A 6,094-nucleotide genomic window follows, 5' to 3' on the forward strand; every position below is an offset into this window, starting at 1 on the left:
AGCCAGGTAAAAAAGATTTAATAATTTTCTTTGTAGCTTAGTCCTAAAAAACTGTATTAAATATTCCCGAGGGAGGGGGTATCTTCCATTTAAGTACAGCATCCTCGCACTTGACCCTCTGAAAAGTATCCTAAACGAGGATTAAGATTTTGTAAATTTGATACCCTATTTTTTAATGGCTCCGCCCTCGAAGGAGGCATTATGTTTTCGCGTTGTCCATCCGTCCGTCCATCCGAATATCTTGTTACCGCGATATCTAAAGATCCCCTGGATGGATTTACATCATACTTGCCCCACTGGTACCCCAAGATGACTTGATGAACTGATTAGATTTTGGGCCAAATTCGCCCAGGATCAAAGGTCAATGAACTTTAGAGGGAAGTGATTTCAAAATATTTGGATGGAATTTGCCAAAGGTCAAAGGTCAATGAACTTTGTCTAAAAAATACGTTTTTGCCCATTTCTCCAAGTAGGAAGATCCAATTTTTATAAAACTTGATACAAAAGTTATAGAGAAGGTAGGCAGAGAACACATCAGGGATGAAATATATTTGTTGATTCATACATGGCTATGGCAACCCAATATTAAGGTTTTTACTAAGTTTACAGGAGGCTATATCATAACTTTCACAGTTTGGAAGTGATTCAATTCCCATTCAATTGGAACAATTTCAATCAGACTTGGAGAGGAGAGTGGTTATGGAAAGTTACACATTTTACCAAACAAGAAGGTTACCTTAGGGTCAAAGGTCACAGGCAGGGTCAATGAACTTTAAGAGCCAATGTGAATTTTTTAGGGCGCGTTTTTATTATGGCTCATAACTTTTGATCTAAATGTCTGTTTGCAACCAAGTAGGTGGTAGACATATGTCTCTTCGGGAGTTGAAGGTCACCACAAGGTCCAAAGTCACAGACAGGGGTCAATGAACTTTTAGGGGCCAATGTCAAGTTTTAAGGGTGCGTTTTGATTGTGTGTTGTACGTTTGTAGGCGAGACACATTTCGGCACTTGCCTAGTGTTTTTACTTATTTCTTTCTTTCTTTCTTTCTTTTTTTTTTGGGGGGGGGGCACCAAGCATATTTCCACTACTTGAATAGATATTAAATCTTGTTAGCTGAACATTATTACACATACAACTTCATTCAAAACTTGGATGGAGAGATTTCTTGATGTTTAATGAAAAAAAAATCATATCTTTGTGATTATTAGACCATATCACATGAAATCTAATCCAGTTGTAGCAAATGAATTTTAGTTTACAGGTGTGAAGATATAAACAATATAATGATGTAATATTAATATTATACCCATGTACAATGTCATTAAAATTTTTTGGGACATGTATGTTGTATGTAGATATTTACATACCTCTATATATGAAGAATATAGTTTGTTGTGGAAAGACATAGGATGCCCCCTTTGGCCCCTATAGAGGGGGTTAAAATGTGGGGGAAGGGCCCAAGGAAAAAAAAGGTAATTCCATCATACTCTTCAGAATTAAGTAGTAGCCAAATTTCATTCAAACTTAGTGGGAATCATCCTTTAGGGTTATGGACCCCTAGTCGTTCATATAATATGGGGCGTGTGCACCCCCTGGACCCGCAACGAAATTAAGGGAGTAAACTTTAAAAATCTTCTCCAGTGACCCTTCACTAGTGGAGTGAAGATATGCTGTATGTAGTAACCCTTATATAGTACTATTGTTAAAGAATGTAGTTTCTTCTTTGCAATTTTAAGGATAGCATTGCTCCTGGGGGGTTTCCCCCTCACCCTCCCCAGTTCCCCCCCCCCAAAAAAAAAAAAGAAAAAAAAAAACAAGTGGGAAAAGGGGCCTTAACAGCAAAATGCACGTAGTGTATCGATCGCGTTACTCAGGTGAACGGCTTGCCCCCCGGGGGCTCTTGTTTTATTTGTAATGCATTATACACCTCTTTTGGAAGTACCATTAAAGAAATCAAGAAAACTTGTTGCCGATTTGCATGATGAAAATGGGCTTTACTTGTACATAAATAAATCGTGTGCATGGATGTGTTAACCAGTATATTGAAGATTGTAAAATTTTATAATGTTGTATGTGATACATACCTTGATATGAGTATGAAAGTTTGAAGTGGCCTTCAAAGATCCAGAAATTACTTTGTCACAATGACAGCATTTCGCTTTCATTCCACTACCATTAGGGTCCCCAATAATAGTCTGTAGCTTTTAAATATTGGTGGTGGCATGATTAAGTGGTGCCTCCTAGTTTGTTTAATTTATTGGAACTGTGTATTTCCCATATGCTTATGGCATTTGATGGATCATGAGCACATGTAGACAATGCAGATGAGAAAAACCTTGTGCTGATGCTATAGGAAATATCATGTGGGATTTAATCTTAATAATATTTAACTACATGAATGACTTACATGTATTTAATTTTGGAACTATATAGGCTATAACCAATCCTCTACATAGGGGAAAATATGCAATTCATCCCACTACTCTGTAATTTACATGAAATCAACATACATGCAGTGAATGTTATGCCTGCCTGAACACATTCTTAAGGCCCATGCTCATTTGAAAAAAGTTGCAACATTAGAATTAATTTTTTGCAATTTTGACTTTCTGTTCCCACTACAAAGGATTATAAGAAATGTAATTTTGCTTGTATAATGTACATAGTTTAATTTCTTGTTGAAACTTATGACCTATGGCAATTATCAAATATTTCAAATGGTCAATTTGTGCACTTCTTGAAAACAAATAGTGTTTTAATCAATTCCTATTGTGTCCCCTCTTTCCCCCACATCATGGGAAATGATGCAGTTACATGCTAGAGAGTACTATATACCTAAGGGGAAAGAGAAATAAGCAGTCCAGATAAAATTGAAGAACAAATTAAGTTTTCTTGTAATGTAATTGAATGTAATTAAAAGTAATTGACAGTAATTGAATTGAAATCAAATCAAATGTCAAATCACAGCCCATGTAGCTAGAATGGATGAATCATTGTTAGACGGTATCTGCAGTTATATATACTGTTGTTTTTATCAGTATTACAACTGTATAATAATTATCATTTAAATGATAATGATGATTAATTTTTATTATTGTAATTACTATCATTGTCAATGTTGTCAGGATTTCTATCAAATGTATTTATAATTCTATTTCATTTATTAATTCTAATTGTTATTTTCACCATTGATATGGTTGTAAGTGCTCTTTTAGTGTTTTGAATTATTAGATCACTGCTGACCTTGCGATTTTGCCATTGTTTATTTTGTATTGCACTCATTAACAGGCAGGCAAACTCACAGGAAGGCAATATTGTTGGGACGATATTATTTTGTAAACAGAGAATAGTGAAGAAAGTTCTGCATATTCTTTCAAGTGAGAGTCACCAGTGGAAATTATTTATGGATGAGGTCTGGAAAGAGACTGCAGTCTCTTAAGTGTAGGACGAGTAGGTATACCTGAATTCATTTGAATGAGTCCCATTCTCTATAGGGGCATAGTTTCTGCGGTTGTCGTATGAATTGCCTCATGTACACATATATGCATTCATATGTTGCATGCATGCAATATAACATAACTCACATAGACACATGTATTTATAGGCCTACTCATACATTTCATATCCCCCCACACAAACATGTACTCATACATGTATACATGCACACGCACAGACACACACACTCTGAACACACACACACACACACATGTACTCATACATGTACACACACACACACACATGCACGCACTGTAAATGGTGCATATCTGCATTTGTTTTGATATGTATTCCTTTTATGTAGGTTGAATAATGTTTATTTCTTTGATTATTCATTCTGGTAATGTATTTATATTCTGATATTTATGTCTGTTATATGTATTGTGGAAATTGTGCTGTAAATGTCACATATATTCATATTTGTACACTTGGAACAACTAAATTTCCTCTTTATGGACAATAAAGCTGAAATTGAAATTTTTTATTGAGTATGACGATTACAAAAGACTAATGATTAATGTCGGGTATGTAGATGTAAAAAGGAAAAAATGTTATTGTGTTTTAATTCAGTTAAAAAAACTAACATTTGGAAGAAGAGAGAGAGAGAGAGTGTGTGTGTGTGTGTGTGTGTGTGTGTGTTGGGTAGGTCTTCTGACAATCTGTCGTGGGACAGCGAACAAAAGAAATTCTGGAGAACAATGGTCCCACAAAGGTAAACAATAGGCCCACAACCGTCAAACAATAGAAAGTGGCTTTATTCCGTAAACGTTTGTGGGTCGACTAAACTGTGGGTGTCCTAGAAGAGAATGTCAGACGAGTATGTGTGTGTGTGCATGTGTGTGTGAAGAGAGAGATCGTGGGAGAGGGGTGGATGGATGGCGTTGGGGTCAGTGAGTTGTGATAATGATGCTGGAGGATTTTTCCAAACAGTTGGGGCAGTAGTTTGGCATCAAGCTATCTGAATGGGACTAATGAATTATTACTTTTCCATATTAGAAAGCCGTCAAGTAGAATAAACACAAGAATAGTATAAACAGGTATTAATATTCGAGTAGCTTTTGTCCCATAGGAGGGGATGAGAGAAATATAATTTATTTAATTTATGGGTATGAGATTAAAAAAAAAAACATACAAACAAATTAAGGACGTGGATTTATGGGGCATTCATTGTGCTGTCATTCAAATAAAATGATGACATGCTTTTGTATAATAGCTGTATCAAAATGGCACTCTATTATTTTAAAGTTAAAGGCACAATATTTTTTAACAATATAATGCACACTTGTTTCACTTTGATTAAATGTTAATTACAGCAGATGTCTATGGACAGGTACTAGTATGGCATAAAGCAAGGTTTCAGTGATCTAAATACATGTATTTATATCACTGAAACCGTGCTTTATGCCATACCAGAGACTCATGTAGCTATGCTTGGAATAAAATTCTATGTTGATTAGATAGGTCACTTGCTAATAGTACCAAGCTTGATAAAGAACCCTAGCAACAGGCACTTATACATGGCCTATGATTTTTCCGTTTTAATGAAACGAAAATTGAACACTTTATCTGAGAATGTAGAACGTAAATGACTTCTTGAAACCAGCTAGTGTGATGCATAATTGTACAAGTAGCATGCTCTATCGCTACAAATTACAATATTAATATTGTGTAAAGTACGCTATCGCAACAAACTTTGTAAACAATCGGAATCATTTTGTACAAGTATCACCCCTGAATGGCTCGTATGCATGCAAAGTCTAAGCGTTGCGAACTGCCCATGCATGCGTTTATGGCTACGGCGTCGCGTACGTCCCACTGCACTGAAGTAATTTTAGTTCAGTGAGTGCTCACGTGTTTAGAGTTCTGTGGTGCGCAAGCGCACATCCGCTATTAGTCTGTTTCAAGACCCCTTTTGAAGAAATGCCCCAATCTGTGCCGTCTAAAAAAAACACGCCTCCCTGGTTGGCCCCCAGTTATGGCGTCGCCTTAAGAGGGCGCACTTCCATGAACAGTCGCTTGAATCGGTCTATTCTTGCGGTCGGCTACACGTCACTTCCGGTTGACTGGAGTGAAAACAAACAGCTTGCACGCGCTAAGCCTGCATATGCTATGCATAATGCGCATACTGCATGCTGTGCCTGCATGTGCGACGCGTTTTATGTGCAACTCTACGCAGACATGGGGACTGTTTTTCATTACTAGTATTCATTTTGTCATTTATTCATGAGATACATACATCATGTCTTGCCAGCAATATTCTAAAAATCTGGATCCTGTCGATCGATCGGTCGGATCCCGGTATTTTGCCAAGTTGAAGGCAGCCGGACTGGACCTGTGCCCGTATGAAATCGCGGCAGGACTCTGGATCAACGACCCGAAAATGGCCAGATGTGCTGTAGAACCTCATTGAGTAGGCCCTACCCCGATATCTACGTTTACTTAGTACCTCATAGAAACTTCAGGTAGGTCTATAGGCCTATATAACGTTAGTACTGTAGTAGGCTTAAGGTAGGGCCTAATTTAGGGTAGGCCTAGTCTAGGGCCTAATCCTGCTGCCCGCACAGCTACAGTAGTACAGCTTGTGCTCGCGGGGCGCCC

Source organism: Diadema antillarum, unplaced genomic scaffold (genome assembly GCF_040938485.1).
Source record: "Diadema antillarum isolate AM-2024a unplaced genomic scaffold, OU_Dant_1.0 seq00000301_RagTag, whole genome shotgun sequence".
In the NCBI taxonomy this organism is placed as follows: domain Eukaryota; kingdom Metazoa; phylum Echinodermata; class Echinoidea; order Diadematoida; family Diadematidae; genus Diadema; species Diadema antillarum.